General features: G+C 35.1%; 1 pseudogene; it reads right to left on the minus strand.

Moving 5' to 3' along the window:
- Positions 1-351: 351 nt before the first annotated feature.
- On the minus strand, positions 352-832 carry LOC122682554 (annotated as a pseudogene).
- Between the last annotated feature and the right edge of the window lie 15587 nt (positions 833-16419).

Below are 16419 nucleotides of genomic sequence, written 5' to 3' on the forward strand. Positions count from 1 at the left end.
GATAACAATGAAAAACAACAATGGCAACAATAAGAAGACATCCATGCTGCTTACAGAAGACAGTGAATTATTTGCGTAGTGCAATGGGATCCAAACAAAAACAATGATATTTAATTCTCAGAATCTTTTGAGGCTAGTGTTTTTGTTGTTGTTTAGTTTTTATTTCACAATCATAAACTTAACTCTGCAATACAGCTAAACTTAGAGAAAGGTAAGGAAAATATGGAACTCAAAGAACTGCAGTGAGAACAAAGATTATAGGATATTTTGAGCAGATGTAATTGAAAGGGTGCTCTCATGAGCTATAAAAGGGATGTTTTGATGGTTAAGACAAAACACAAGTCAAATTAGTTAGATTTGTCCACAGTCAACAATGGCGATCTTCTTTTAGGTTTTGCCATTCCTGGACTCAAAGTACTCCATGGCTTCCACAATATTCATGCTTTCTTTCATCTTGCCAAAGACTACAAGCTTGCCATTCAACCACTCAGTCTTGATAATGCACATAAAAAACTGGAAACTGTTTGTCTAGGGGCCAGTGTTTGCCATGGACAAGGTACTAGGACCCGTATGTTACTTTCATCAATTTTCTCCCCATAGATGAACTTGCCACTAGTGCCATTATGGCATGTGAACACTCCACCCTAGCATATATTTACAAGAATTATTCTGTGAAAGCAGGAACTTTTATAATCAAATCTTCTCTCCCCGGTGCTCAGATATGAAGGTTTTCTGCTGTCTTTGGAACTTTGTCTTCCAAACAGCTAGAAGGAGATGCAGCAGAAGGACTGGCATCAATGGCAATGTCAAAGAACTCCGGGGGACTGACCATGGCTGGGTAGCACAGGAGGCTCTGGGCTGCAGTGTCTGTAGGCCTGGAAAAGTCAAAGTGTTAGTGTCTCGGTTGTGTCTGACTCTTTGAGACTCACTGGACTGTAGCCTGCCAGGCTCTTCCGTCCTTGGCATTCTCCAGCTGAGAATACTAGAGTGGGTAGTCATGACCTTCTCCAGGGGATCTTCCCGACCCAGGGACTGAGCTCGGGTCTCCCGCATTACAGGCAGATTCTTTGCCATCTAATTCTTTACCACCAGTGAATCCCCACGCAAGGCCTGTGGGTAATGTTAGAGAGACCATTCCTTTTCACTTGTGCTGCAGTTGGGAGGTCCAACACTGGGGGAAGCATGTCTGAAAATAGTTCTGTTACAGTGAAAGGGGAAAAGGGAAAAGGAGGGGAAATACCCTGAATATATTCACTATCTGTACAATGTATCTCACACAGAGCTACTACTACATTTTTCGGTTGGTTGTTTGATTTATTTTCTCTTGTTTCATTTGGTTTGAGCTGTTTTGTTTTTGTTTTTGTTTTTTGTGACTTGTATCTAAAAGAATCCTGACAGGAGCACATTAGTGACTATAAGTTTTTAAATATTATTTAAAACTCTGGACCACATTATCAAGAAATTTGGAGATTTTAATCCTGAGCAGAGAAACTCTAATAAGAGAATTATCAGGACAGAGTGGTCTCACTGGGTCCTAGAAATGATTCTCTGACAAGCTGAGATATAATGACAGCAATGTGGCTATTGGAAGTGAAGTTAATTGAGTTTCCCATTCTACCATTTCTTCAGTGGCATCCTGATCTTCAGGTGTAGTTAAGTGGAGCCAGATAAGACTTAGGAAACTGGGACAGATAGCCAATGATAACTATAAATCGATTAACTGCCTTATATTATGGTTTGTGACAATTCTGTTAGGATGTATCAAACATGATTATTAATTGCTAATTTGTGTGAAAACAAATTTCGATTATAGGATCTTGTTCTTAGGTGAAATAATCAAAATGTCTGATCCAATTTATTTCTGTTATTATCAAGGGCATTTATATGCAAGAGACTAAATTTTGTGCTGAGGATATAGTAGTAAGAAAAAATAGTTACAGAACTTAAAATCAAGTGGAAAAACAGAAAATGAAACATATGGTAAAGTATATAAGGGATTGAATTTTCCACATCTTTTCCAATTTTTTTCTAATGGCTTTCCTGTACAGATTCTAAAATTAGTAGATGCATTTTCTAGTCTATCTTGATGCTAGGGATTTAGATGTAAATGCGATTGATGGGGTCGCAAAGAGTCGGACAGGACTGAGCGACTGAACTAAACTGAACTGAGGTTCAAATCAAATTTGTTGTTGTTGTTCAGTCACTGAGTTATGTCCTACTCTCTGCGACCCCATAGACTGCAGTACACCAGGCTTCCCTGTCCTTTAGCATCTCCCAGAGTTTGCTGGAACTCATGTCCATTGAGATAGCATTGATAGTGATGCTATCTAACCATCTCATCCTCTGCTACCCTCTTCACCTTTTGCCATCAATCTTTCCCAGCATCAGGGTCTTTTGAAATGAGTCAGCTTTTCACATCAAGTGGACAAAGTACTGGAGATTCAGCTTTAGCATATGTCTTTCCAATGAATATTCAGGAATTATTTGCTTTAGGATTGACTGGTTTCATCTCTTTGCCGTCCAAGTCTTTTCCAGAACCACAGTTCAAAAGCATCAATTCAGCTCTCAATCTTCTTTATAGTCCAACTCTCACATCAGTACAGGACTATTGGAAAAATCATAGCTTTGATTATAAGGACTTTTGCTGGCAAAGTTATGTCTCTCCTTTTTAATATTCTATCTATGTTTCCCATAATTTCCATCCAAGGAGCAAGCATCTTTTAATTTCATAGCTTCAGTCAATATCAGTGATTTTGGAGCTCAAGAAAAGAAACTATTTCACTGCTTCCACTTCTTTTCCCTTCTATTTGCCATGAAGTGGTGCAACTGGATGCCAGGATCTCAGTTTTTTGAATGTTGAATTTTAAAACCAGTTTTTTTTTTAAAAATAGCATTTAACATGATGCACTGTGCATAGAAGTAAAATAAGCAGGGTGACAATATATAATCTTGTCATACACATTTCCCAATTTGGAAACAGTCTGTTGTTCCACGTCCAGTTCTAATTGTTACTTCTTGACCTGCATACAGATTTCTCAGGAGAGAGGAAAGGTGGTCTGAAATTCCCATCTCTTTAAGAATTTTCCACAGTTTGTTATGAGCCACACAGTCAAAGGCTTTAGCCTAGTCAATAAGGCAGAAGTAGATGTTTTTTTTTCTGGAATTCGCTTGCTTTTTCTATGATCCAACAAATGTTGGTGATTTGATATTTTATACCTCTGCCTTTTCTAAATCTAGATTGTACATCTGAAAGTTCTCACTTCATGTACTGTCGAAGCCTAGCTTGAAGAATTTTTAGCATGACCTTGCTATCCTGTGAAATGAGTGCAATTGTATGGTAGTTTGAACATTCTTTGCCATTGTCCTTTTTTGGGGTTGGAGTGAAAACTGCCAGTCCTGTGGCTACTACTGAGTTTTCTAAATGTCCTGACACAGTGAGCGTAGTGCTTTAATAGCATATTCTTTCAGGATTTGAAATCACTCAGTTGGAGTCCATCATCTCCACTAGCTTCATTTGCAGCAATGTGTCCTAAATCAAAGCCCACTTGAATTCACATTCCAGGATGCCTGGCTCTAGGTGAGTGACTACACCATTGTGGTTATCTGGGTCATTAAGATCTTATGCAGAACTGAACTCCATTGGAGAGGAATGGAAATTGCAGGAATGTGGTGTCCATTCTTTTGCTGTATGTTGTAGCAGGCAAGGCATGGATTTGGAGGTAAAGACTGGTGGAAGTTTCTATGTTTGAGTCATGGATAAGATTATATGTCTCTTCTCCCAGAACTTTTATTTTCTAAGTATCTAAAGATCTCTTCAAAATTATTTCTGCTCAAACTATGTATTTGTAATTAGACTCTAACTGATTTGGTATTAGAGCTAATCCCTTCAATCTATTTGTCACTTCCACTATATAATCATAAGGGATTTGATTTAGGTCATACCTGAATGGTCTAGTGGTTTTCCCTAATTTCTTCAATTTAAGTCTGGATTTGGCAATAAGGAGTTCATAATCTGAGCCACAGTCAGATCCTAGTGTTTTTTGCTGTCTGTATAGAGCTTCTCCTTCTTTGGTTACAAAGAATATAATCAATCTGATTTTGGTATTGACCATCTGGTGTTGTCCATGTGTAAAGTTTTCTCTTGTGTTGTTGGAAGAGGGTGTTTGCTATGACCAGTGGGTTTTCTTAGCAAAACTCTGTTAACCTTTGCCCTATTTCATTTTGTACCCCAAGACCAAATTTGCCTGTTACTCTAGATAACTCTTGACTTCTTACTTTTGCACTCCAGTCCCCTATGATAAAAAGGACATCTTTTTGGGGTGTTAGTTCTAGAGGGTCTTGCAGGTCTTTATAGAACTGTTCAGCTTCTTCAGCACTACTGGTTGGCGCATAGACTTGGATTACTGAGATACTGAATGGTTTGCCTTGGAAATGAACAGAGATTTTTCTGTCATTTTTGAGACTGCACCCAAGTACTGAATTTCAGACTCTTTTGTTGATTATGAGGGCTACTCCATTTCTTCTAAGAGATTATTGCCCACAGTAGTAGATACAGTGGTCATCTGAATTAAATTTGCCCATTTTAGTCCATTTTAATTCACTGATTCCTAAAATTTTGATGTTCACTCTTGCCATCTCCTACTTGATCATGTCCAATTTACTTGATTCATGGACCTAACATTCCAGATTCCTATGCAGTATTGTTCTTTACAGCATCAGACTTTACTTCCATCACCAGTCACATCCACAACTGGGCATTACTTTTGCTTTGGTTCCCACTCTTCCTTCTTTCTGGATTTATTTCTCTACTCTTCTCCAGTAACATATTGAGCACCTACAGACCTGGGGAGTTCATCTTTCAGTGTCATATGTTTTTGCCTTTTTTGTACTGTTCATGGGGTTCTCAAGACAAGAATACTGAAGTAGTTTGCTGTTTTCTCCTCCAGTAGACCATGTTTTGTTAGAGCTCTTTACCGTGAGCCATCTGTATTGGGTGGCCCTACATGACATGGCTCATAATTTCATATTTATAACTAGTAAGTTCCAAATCTGAAGGAAAATTTTATGCATCAGTGGTTTCAGAGAGGAATTATAACCTTCGGAGAGGTTTAAAATCATATTTGCCGGTTTTTTTTTTTTATTTATTTTATTTTTTATTTATTTATTTTTTCATTTATTTTTATTAGTTGGAGGCTAATTACTTTACAATATTGAAGTGGGTTTTGTCATACATTGACATGAATCAGCCATGGAGTTACATGTATTTGCCGTTCTTAATAGTGATTAGATATAAAGGAGACTTGAGGTCAAATGTAAATACAAATTACTACTGTTTGTGCATCTTAATTTCTCTCTTCTAAGCCAAATGTGGTATTTCATAATACAAAATAATTCAAAATCCTCCAGTTTCTTCCTGTCTTCTCTCCCATACTTTTATTTTTTAAATGAAGCCTCCCACGTGCTCCTTTAATGGAAGGAAAAGTGATTAGAATGAGACTTTTCTCTCTAGAGGAGGTGAAACCTTGGTTCTCAGCAAGAATAATTTTGAGTGGGAAATGGCTGGTTTCCTTTGTTTTTTGTAAGAATCTCTATTTTGAAGGAAAAATTGATAAATACATCAGGAAGGGCAAAAGGAATGCCATCTCTGCAAAGGAACTTTCCTTCTTCACAGTAGTTATGCTGGTCATACAAAAAGAAAGGAAAAGTTAAAATGCAGAAACAAGGAAAGAGAATCTTATCTTTATTGTCAACTTGCTTAGTATTTTATTTCTTTTTAAAAGTATTTAGTTACGTATTATCATTTTTAAACTCATTTTCTTATCATTGATGTTCCTTAAGAGTCCCTGTGAAAAGCCAATTAAGTTTTTCAAATCAGCTGGCTACAAATATATCTTTGAAGGACAGTTACTAAAATGAGGATCTAGAGAATAGAAGTGAAGCCGGAATTACTGATCTCTAGTTGAAAGCACCACCTACTGGGTAATAGAAACATTTACTGCTTTTAGCATCTCTGACCACGTTATTGTCAGCAAATGAAACCTAAGTCAAGGGGAAAGTCTAACAAAATTATAATTCTGTTTACAAAAAATAAATAAATAAATAGAATAAAATAAACCCCTTCCATATGATTGTATCTATCTGTAAACAAAATGGAAAAAGAAACTTGTTGCATCATTCAAATTATTCTTTCTGGTATTCTTGCCACAAAAATCATAATTCCTAAAACTATTTAGAGTTTGAATAAAAACACTCAGGAAAATAGGTTTTCAAAATCATAGAACATTCTGTCAATAAACGTAATAATTCTTGAACAATCTTTGAAATGACAGGAACATTATCAGTGCATTTCCTACCTAGCCAGGAGGTATTTGATCCTCAAGTCACACTATTTTGTCTTTTATAAACCTGGAGAAGAATAAAGAGAAATTTCTTAGACACATCTTGACAAAAATGAAAAAAAATAATTTTCCCAATTCTATAAGTCCTAAAAGCTTTTCTTTTTAGTATCTTTGGTGATGGAAAAATCCAAGTTACCCCCAGTTTATCTGGCAAACTAATATGAATCACAAGTGCATTTAAATATGAACATTCTCAGGTGCAATTTAGATCTGATGTTGACAAGTACAATTCAAGGATTTTAGCTATAGCCTAAAACATTATGAACAGACTTTTCTTTTTATTCAAGTACAGTGTTTTGTTTTGAACAGGAAATTACTCTGGGGAATTTTACTATTTATTGGTAGAGACTGTGCTAATATACTATGTCTGTTCAAATAGATTGTGAAAAACTGAGAGAAAATTCAATATCACTGAGCAAGACCCTGTTAAATTCAGAAAGTTGTGGAACAATCAATCAGTCAATCAGAATGAACTCAGAAATAACTTGTCCTTTAAAATATCTGAGTCCTAAGATTCATCACTCTCTTGAATGTATAATGTGCAGTGCAGTGCAGTATTGCATTATCAGAAATTCGTAAATTTTTTATTACACTTTCCATTCTAACTCCCCTCTTTTTTAGCTATGTAGTTACAAGAGTAAGGAAAAAACATACAAATAGTTAATCATACAAAATATAAATTTCTTTATTTTTTCATTGTGGATAGCATGTCTTTCTCTAGTTTAGATAATATTCATTCAAAATCAAATACTTATGAGACAGGTTATGTGATTTTTCCACTTCTTTCCCCTTTCTCAGTGTTTCCTCTCTAGGACGAGCCATTCACTGTCACATCAACCGTTCAGAATCCCACTTCTGATTTAGGTAATATTTTAAATATCAAATTTTTAAAGAAAGTGTCAGGTAACTCCTGTTAATTCCTCTTTCCTGAAATATTATTTCCTTCAACAAACTTACTCTATTCCACCTCTCTTTTTCTTCCGTCTCCTTTACCAAGTTTTCCTCTTTAATCTCACTTCTAAATATAGGATTTCTTCAGAATTTGACAAAATGGAACTCTACTTATATTATTGCATCCATTCTTACATATTGTATAGAATTTCTTTACTGAAAGTGTTAGTCGCTCAGTTGTTATACGACTCTTTGTGACCCTATGGACTATAGCCCAGCAGGCTCCTCTGTCCATGGGATTCTCCAGCCAAGAATACAGGAGTGAGTTGACATGACTGTCTCCAGGAAATCTTCCTGACCCAGGGATCGAAGTCAGGTCTCCTGCATTGTGGGCAGATTCTTTACTGTCTGAGCCACGAGGGAAGCTCTATACTGACAACACCCAAATGTGTGTTTCTAGACTGTTCCTCTCATTTGAGCTTCAGACACACATATACAGCAGCATAATTGGTGGGTATATTTTTTCAATTTTTGAAGGCATTTAACAGAAAGCTTTCTAATTTTTCTACTATCCTGCCCTTGCCCTCATTCTCCTTACCCAAATCTGCTACTTCATCAAACATTCTATCCCCATCAGTGGCCCCCACCCTTAGGTGCAGAGAAAAAAGCCATAGCATCATCCTTAACATCATCTTTCTGGCAACACATCAGACCACCACCAAATCTCCATTAGTTCTATTGATATAGCCGAAATATTACAGACCTGTCTGTTGTCTATTTCTCTACTGTCTCCTTGCTAATCTGAAGTCTCAGAAGAGAAGCTTAATAAATATTTGTTAAATACATTTCTATATGACTGAATGCAGTCAGTTAGTCAATTCCCTTCAAGTCATGCAAATGCTCTTCCGTTGCACACATAATTCTTTGTGCTTATCAGACTTTTCATTCTGAAAGACTGACTTTTACTTTCTTTCTTCGTTTCTATACTTTTACCAGTTCTCAGATTCATTGAGAATTTATTTCTCTCTTGATATCCAGTATCTAATTCCTATTCTGAAAACAGAATTTTAAGTATCTGTTAAGATAAACTAAGTAGTTGAAATAAATATCCCAAATAGAGGAAACCTAACCCTTTTGGTCTCCACCAACACTATTTCCTATTCTTTTCTTGCTATTTGAAAGGTTGCCACTATGAGCCATGAACGACGTTGAGATTCTTGGCCTCCAGAGGTGAGGGATTCAATCTGGGGCCAGTGACGAGGTTTAATCACTCAGAGCTTTTGTGTGATCAAGATTTATTAAAGTATAAAAGACATAGAGAAAGCTTCTGACATAGACATCAGAAGGGGAACAAAAGAGTGCCTCCTTGCTAGTTTTTAGCAAGAAGTTATATACCTATTAACAGCCTACTAATTAGAGAAAGGAAATGTCTCAAAACTCAGAGGCACCGGGTCCCTCACCCACAACATGGATTTTGAGATAACATTGGCACAAGGGGAGTCATCCCACGCCATAAAACAATTGACATGATTCTTGAAGAAAGGCAGATATCCAAGCAAATATATAGTCTCATTAACATTGCTTAAGATAACATTTCCATGAATAAAACATACTGGTTTGTTGAGTATGGGTTCTGAGTCTTGAAGAAAGACAGAGTCTAAGGTAAATACATAGCTAATTATCATAGCTTAAGAAAAATATTTCTATAAGAAAAATGCATTGGCTAGGTCAAGGTTTGAGAAAAGTTAAGTTTAGGTGGAATCAGGTGTCATCATGGCAAATTCTAAAAGAAACCTCCTTTTAATTTTGTATAGAGAATGGAAAACAATCTGACACTTGTAGTTTGTTTCCTCCTGCCTCTTAAGAGAGAGATTAAACAAACAAACAAACAAAAAACAAAAAACTTCTGATGCTTGCAGTCTATTTCCTCTGTTTGGAGATCCCTAGCCTTCCTGCCTATTACCCTATCACTATCACTGATTATTTATTGTCCTAACTTTTGTAATAAGTATTTCCTTCATTTTCAGTTTATCATTTATTGGGGGCCTATTGTGGTAAAAGCAATGTTAAGCATTTTTCACATGATATTTAAATCATAAACACTATAAAACTATTCCTTTGTTATCACCTTTTCATGAATGAGGCATATAAGAGTGGATGACCTAACCAAAATTACCAGAGAGAGTAAATATTTGGAACCAGGACTATCTCAATCCACATTATGTGTAGCTAACAATTTCGTGCTAGAGCCAATCATACTTACTTGATGTACAATGTGTAGGATTCAACCCATTAAAGATATCTTGAATAAGATGTATTTTATATGACTTGATGTTTTCAGGGCCAAAATTTTACAAATTAAGTTTATGTGCTCTTATATGTTACATTTATACATCTATAATCTGTTATGATATTGTTTGCTTGCTATAATTCATATAGTCACTAATTCATTCAATAGGAACTATTTTAAGCAGTACCATATACCACATTACATTAATTGAATGGGATCCAAAATAAACTTAAAATTATGTCTTTGCTCTGTAAGACTGATCTGTCAAGAAATGAGATGCATTTGTGTTCAATTCAGCATGAAACTGTAATATAATATTTCTATAATTTGTTTATTTTTAAAAATTTGGTCTCAGCTAAAGTGGATATCTAGTTGTAAACACTAAATTTAAAATAATATCTCCCTTACTTGTAATTTACAAGTAACGTACTACTCTTAAGAAAATACATAGTACATACATAATTTTTTTCAGATACACAATTTAATTCCATATTTTAGAACTAGGAATTGCAATCTAAAAATGGTAAATGATCAAGAAATATTTAATTAATATGACTGATTGATGAATTTTCTTTTGATTAAGTATAAAACTTATTAAAAGGATGTATAAACTATACTGGTGACTCAATTCAAGTCTATCTCTTTAAAAGAGAGACATGACATATACAGAGTAAGAATCTCACAAGGGAACACTTTTTTTAAAATTTATTTTGTTTAAATATATAATTGATTTATGATATATAGTTGATTTACAATGTTATGTTTATTCCTGATATACAGCAAAGTGATTCAGTTATACAATATATGAATTCTTTTTCATAGTTTTTTTCATTCCATTGTGGCTCATCACAGGATTTTTTTTAGCATAATTAATATTTGTACAAATTTCACACAACAGCAGGATACAAATTCTATTCAAGTTCCCATAGACTATAAACCTGGAGACACTGGAACATATCCAGTAACATAAAACAACGTGCAAAAATGTCATGCTCTAAAGGTTTTGAAATCATAGAGCGTGTTTTCTTATCACTGTGGAATTATATTAGAAATCTATATCAAAAGATACTTAAAAGTAATCCTCATATCTTCAAGTGCAATGTGACATTTACCAAGAGAGATCTTTGACTTGGCCATTGAAAGCCTCAATAAAGTTAAAAGACTGAAAAATCACATTGGGTGATTGCAGAGGAAAAAAAAAAAAACATTTAAATGAGACATTAATATCAAGCGTAGTTTTAAAACTCTATATATTTAGAAAATACATATCCAACTTCTGATAAACATTTTTTACTATTGTGATTATGTAACTGTTCATTGTAATATCATTGTAACATTATTGGTCAACAGAAAATAATAAAATTCTATGTCACTAAAACAGTCATTTAATAGAAAAGCATTTGATCACTTTTTAAAATCCAGATGAACATTAGAATTATCTTGGAATTTTTTTTTTTTTTGAAAAATACAAATGTCCAGGTACTGTTTTTTCTCCAAAGCTCCAGATATGATTCTATTGAGTGGCCATGTTTAAAAAACAACTGGACTATATGATGATCTTTTACTTATAGCCTGTTTGTTTCATTTTTTCTCCTTCATATTCAATGTTCCCATTTCATTTAGTTTATGTTTTCTGACATCTACATTTTTTTTCTTGTTATTCTTTCTTAAGTCTTTATCAAGTGTAGGAGAAAAGCTTTTATATATATAGTATGGGGAAACTTTTTTTTTCTTTTTCCAAAGAATCAGACAAATGTAACTCTTTCACTTATGCTTGGGATGGATGGTGTTTATACTCCATTTTGAATGTGTAGGAGTGGCTGGAAGCAAAACTCTCCATTCTGTGCATTTTAAACAGTCCCTGACACATTAAGAAACTACAGGAAGAATACAATCAAATTAACCCCAGAGTAGAGAAATTGAGCCAAAATGCACATAGAGAAGAATGGGGGGGGGGGCGGTTTCCTCCTTCTTCCTGTCAAATAAAGTTAAAAGAGTCAATTCAGGCCCAGAGAAGTCTGTTATCTGGAGATCAATGATGTCAGTTCTTATTTGTGTCATAAGTGTAGGGAATCTGTACACATAACCAAAAAGGAAGAGAAAGGAAAAGAAAAGAAAATGTCAAAGCAAACAACAAATTCAAGGGAGAAAATGTGTGGCTCAGTCAGTCTGAGATAAATTTGAATTAACCTTTTCTTATACAGAAGCTAGCAACATGCTATAACAGGGTGAAGCAGGATATTGCTTGTTTAAATTATGAATGTGTTTCTAATAAAACTGCAGTTTCTGTGGTATTAACATTCCATTTTGCTTATTTTCTAGGTCACACATCTTATTTCTATATTAATTATTGCTATATAGATATCAACTAATTTGTTTTTCAGAACAGTCCACTAATAATCAAGCATGAGATTCACATCTTGATTGATGGTTAATACCAGAGAGAATTTTCCTGAGCATAATCAGCCGTGATGACCTTCTGAACAGTAATATATTTACCATGGACAGAGGAGCCTGGCAGTCTACAGCCCATGGGTCGTGAAGAATCAGACATTATGGAGCAACTGAGTACACATCAAACTTCAAAATTGAAAATGTTTAATATTGTAAAGGAAAATTTTGTATACATAAGCCATGATGACCATTTATAAAAACATTACCTAATAGAGTATGAAAAAAGGAGATACTCTGATTTATCATGGTCAACAGTCTGTGCTAGTTGCTGGAAAGTTGCCATACATTGACTATACAAAATCCTTATAGCATATTTGCATGTTCTAGAAGAACAATAATTATATTTATATTGAAACACTTTATGTAGGTAAGCAGTTAGTGGGAAGCTGCCTCTGTATTTGAAATTATGATCTGCTCACTAATAGTCACTACATCTAAAGAAGTATTTTGATTATTGAGTTTCCAGAATGTACCAAGTAGAATGTGTTCATATGTGTTTGTGTGTAGTCTTTGAAGTGGTTAAGTATTACCACATTTTCTATTTTACAAATGAAATGTTAAAAATAGGTAATACTTGATAAATTATTTGATGTCTTTGCTTACAGCCATGAAAAAATATTTAAAATCTTTAAATTTTAATTTGAAATGAAAATGTACAATTGTGCACCTTTATGATGTAGTATACATCATAATACATATATTTAATTGGGGAATTATTCATAGATGCCATTAAGGATTTAAAAAAATAGAAGCTGTCCAGCAGCAGTCAGTACTGTCAAACTTTGGGAAAAAGCAGTCTCTACAAGTAGCCATATAGCAAAGACCCTAGACATTTGGAAAGGATGTGTGGGAATTTTTGATACTGGCCAGATTGGTGGGAACTAGGAGTAGCTTCTGAAGGTGATCAGGAAGGTTGGAGGAGTAGTATAGGCAGAATCTTAAGAGTCACATGGATAAACAAGTTAGCAAGGAGGGCCTTTGTTAAAAACCCAGAAGAGATTGTTATATTAATTATTTAACAAAACAAAATAGTGGGATAAGGAAAGTGAATCTCAAAATATACTCTGTACTAGAATACATTATCTCTGGTGCTACCGCAAAAAATAAACTATTGAGTTTATTTTTGTGTATGGTGTTAGAAAGTGTTCTAGTTTCATTCTTTTACAAGTGGTTGACCAGTTTTCCCAGCACCACTTGTTAAAGAGGTTGTCTTTTTTCCATTGTATATCCTTGCCTCCTTTGTCAAAGATAAGGTGTCCATAGGTTCGTGGATTTATCTCTGGGCTTTCTATTCTGTTCCATTGATCTATATTTCTGTCTTTGTGCCAGTACCATACTGTCTTGATGACTGTGGCTTTGTAGTAGAGTCTGAAGTCAGGCAGGTTGATTCCTCCAGTTCCATTCTTCTTTCTCAAGATTACTTTGGCTATTAGAGGTTTTTTGTATTTCCATACAAATTGTGAAATTATTTGTTCTAGTTCTGTGAAAAATACCGTTGGTAGCTTGATAGGGATTGCATTGAATCTATAGATTGCTTTGGGTAGAATAGCCATTTTGACAATATTGATTCTTCCAATCCATGAACACGGTATGTTTCTCCATCTGTTTGTGTCCTCTTTGATTTCTTTCATCAGTGTTTTATAGTTTTCTATGTATAGGTCTTTTGTTTCTTTAGGTAGGTATACTCCTAAGTATTTTATTCTTTTTGTTGCAATGGTGAATGGTATTGTTTCCTTAATTTCTCTTTCTGTTTTTTCATTGTTAGTATATAGGAATGCAAGGGATTTCTGTGTGTTAATTTTATATCCTGCAACTTTACTATATTCATTGATTAGCTCTAGTAATTTTCTGGTAGAGTCTTTAGGGTTTTCTATATAGAGGATCATGTCATCTGCAAACAGTGAGAGTTTTACTTCTTCTTTTCCTATCTGGATTCCTTTTACTTCTTTTTCTGCTCTGATTGCTGTGGCCAGAACTTCCAACACTATGTTGAATAGTAGTGGTGAACTCAAAATGGATTAAAGATCTAAATGTAAGACCAGAAACTATAAAACTCCTAGAGGAGAACATAGGCAAAACACTCTCCGACATAAATCACAGCAAGATCCTCTATGACCCACCTCCCAGAATATTGGAAATAAAAGCAAAAATAAACAAATGGGACCTAATGAAACTTAAAAGCTTTTGCACTACAAAGGAAACTATAAGTAAGGTGAAAAGACAGCCCTCAGATTGGGAGAAAATAATAGCAAATGAAGAAACAGACAAAGGATTAATCTCAAAAATATACAAGCAACTCCTGCAGCTCAATCCCAGAAAAATAAATGACCCAATCAAAAAATGGGCCAAAGAACTAAACAGACATTTCTCCAAAGAAGACATACAGATGGCTAACAAACACATGAAAAGATGCTCAACATCACTCATAATTAGAGAAATGCAAATCAAAACCACAATGAGGTACCATTACACATCAGTCAGGATGGCTGCTATCCAAAAGTCTACAAGCAATAAATGCTGGAGAGGGTGTGGAGAAAAGGGAACCCTCTTACACTGTTGGTGGGAATGCAAACTAGTACAGCCGCTATGGAAAACAGTGTGGAGATTTCTTAAAAAACTGGAAATAGAACTGCCATATGACCCAGCAATCCCACTTCTGGGCATACACACTGAGGAAACCAGATCTGAAAGAGACACGTGCACTCCAATGTTCATCGCAGCACTGTTTATAATAGCCAGGACATGAAAGCAACCTAGATGCCCATCAGCAGACGAATGGATAAGGAAGCTGTGGTACATATACACCATGGAATATTACTCAGCCGTTAAAAAGAATTCATTTGAACCAGTCCTAATGAGATGGATGAAGCTGGAGCCCATTATACAGAGTGAAGTAAGCCAGAAAGATAAAAAACATTACAGCATACTAACACATATATATGGAATTTAGAAAGGTAATAACGATAACCCTATATGCAAAACAGAAAAAGAGACACAGAAATACAGAACAGACTTTTGAACTCTGTGGGAGAAGGTGAGGGTGGGATATTTCAAAAGAACAGCATGTATACTATCTATGGTGAAACAGATCACCAGCCCAGGTGGGATGCATGAGACAAGTGCTCCGGCCTGGTGCACTGGGAAGACCCAGAGGAATCGGGTGGAGAGGGAGGTGGGAGTGGGGATCGGGATTGGGAATACATGTAAATCCATGGCTGATTCAAAGAATAAAAAAAAAAAAAAAAAAAAGAAATAAGATAAAAAAAAAAAAAAAGGGAAAAAAAAAAAAAAAAAAAACTATTGGTACATTTGCTGTTCTTGGGTTAGCTTTGTTTACTAATTGGCTTTGCTTAGCATAATCAAGAAAGAAATGTTTAGCCTAATGCACAATCTCCTCCTTAACTACAGCACCATCTGGCTTTCCATGAAAGAATGTGAAAATACTTTCATTATAGTTCTGTAGAAATTTTCTATTTACCTGCAAGATTGTCTGGGGGTGGGTGGGAAGACTACTATAATCTGAGATTTTCTGTCATTGTTGTTTAGTTGCTAAGTCGTGTCCGACTCTTTTGAGACCCCATGAACCGTAGCTTGCCAGGTTCCTCTGTTCACCGGATTTCCAAAGGCAGGAATACTGGTGTGAGTTGCCGTTTCCTTCTTCTGGGAATCTTTCAGCATCTCTTGCCTTGACAGGTAGATTCTTTATCACTAAGCCACCAGGGAAGCTCTTTTGTTATACAGGGCAATGGATAAAAATGACATGAGAAACAGTCAAATCTTCCATTGAAAGAGTAGAAAAATATCAGTAGGTGAGATGAGAGAAATACAAGACATTTAAATTAAAAAATAAATAAGTAAACTGTCCACTTAAATAAAAAATTAAACAGCAACAAGTTCAAATTAAGTTAATTTGAAAATAACAGAGGAATGGCAGTTCATGTAACCCATGTTCTCACAAGCTATAAATGAGTCCATTGAGTGTTTAGGGTAGACTGCATTTATAGGCAAGGAATAAAAAGAGAGGAAAGTCCATCCAGAGTGCAACAATAGTTCCTTGGCTTGAGGATGGGGATAAATTCTTGGCAGATGTTCATTGATAAAGTTTATTCTCCGTAAGTCATGTGTTTTATGAACAATTCATTTCTCAGCTCTTAAGTTCCATTCTGCTGAGCGTGCATGCATAAGATTCTCCATTTCATATTATGCAGTTCCATTTTAGGTTACAATCCTCTCAGAAAACAAAAAAGCAAAGTAGTAAGTATCCAATGAAGATTTGTTTTAACTTTTTGTAAGATGCACTTTAAGCTATATATTTCATTGCTTTTCTGCCGATTACAATAAGTTGCCATGGTCTAAGTCATCTAAAGCCAATGAGTGCAACATATT

Source organism: Cervus elaphus, chromosome 1 (genome assembly GCF_910594005.1).
Source record: "Cervus elaphus chromosome 1, mCerEla1.1, whole genome shotgun sequence".
Taxonomy (NCBI): domain Eukaryota; kingdom Metazoa; phylum Chordata; class Mammalia; order Artiodactyla; family Cervidae; genus Cervus; species Cervus elaphus.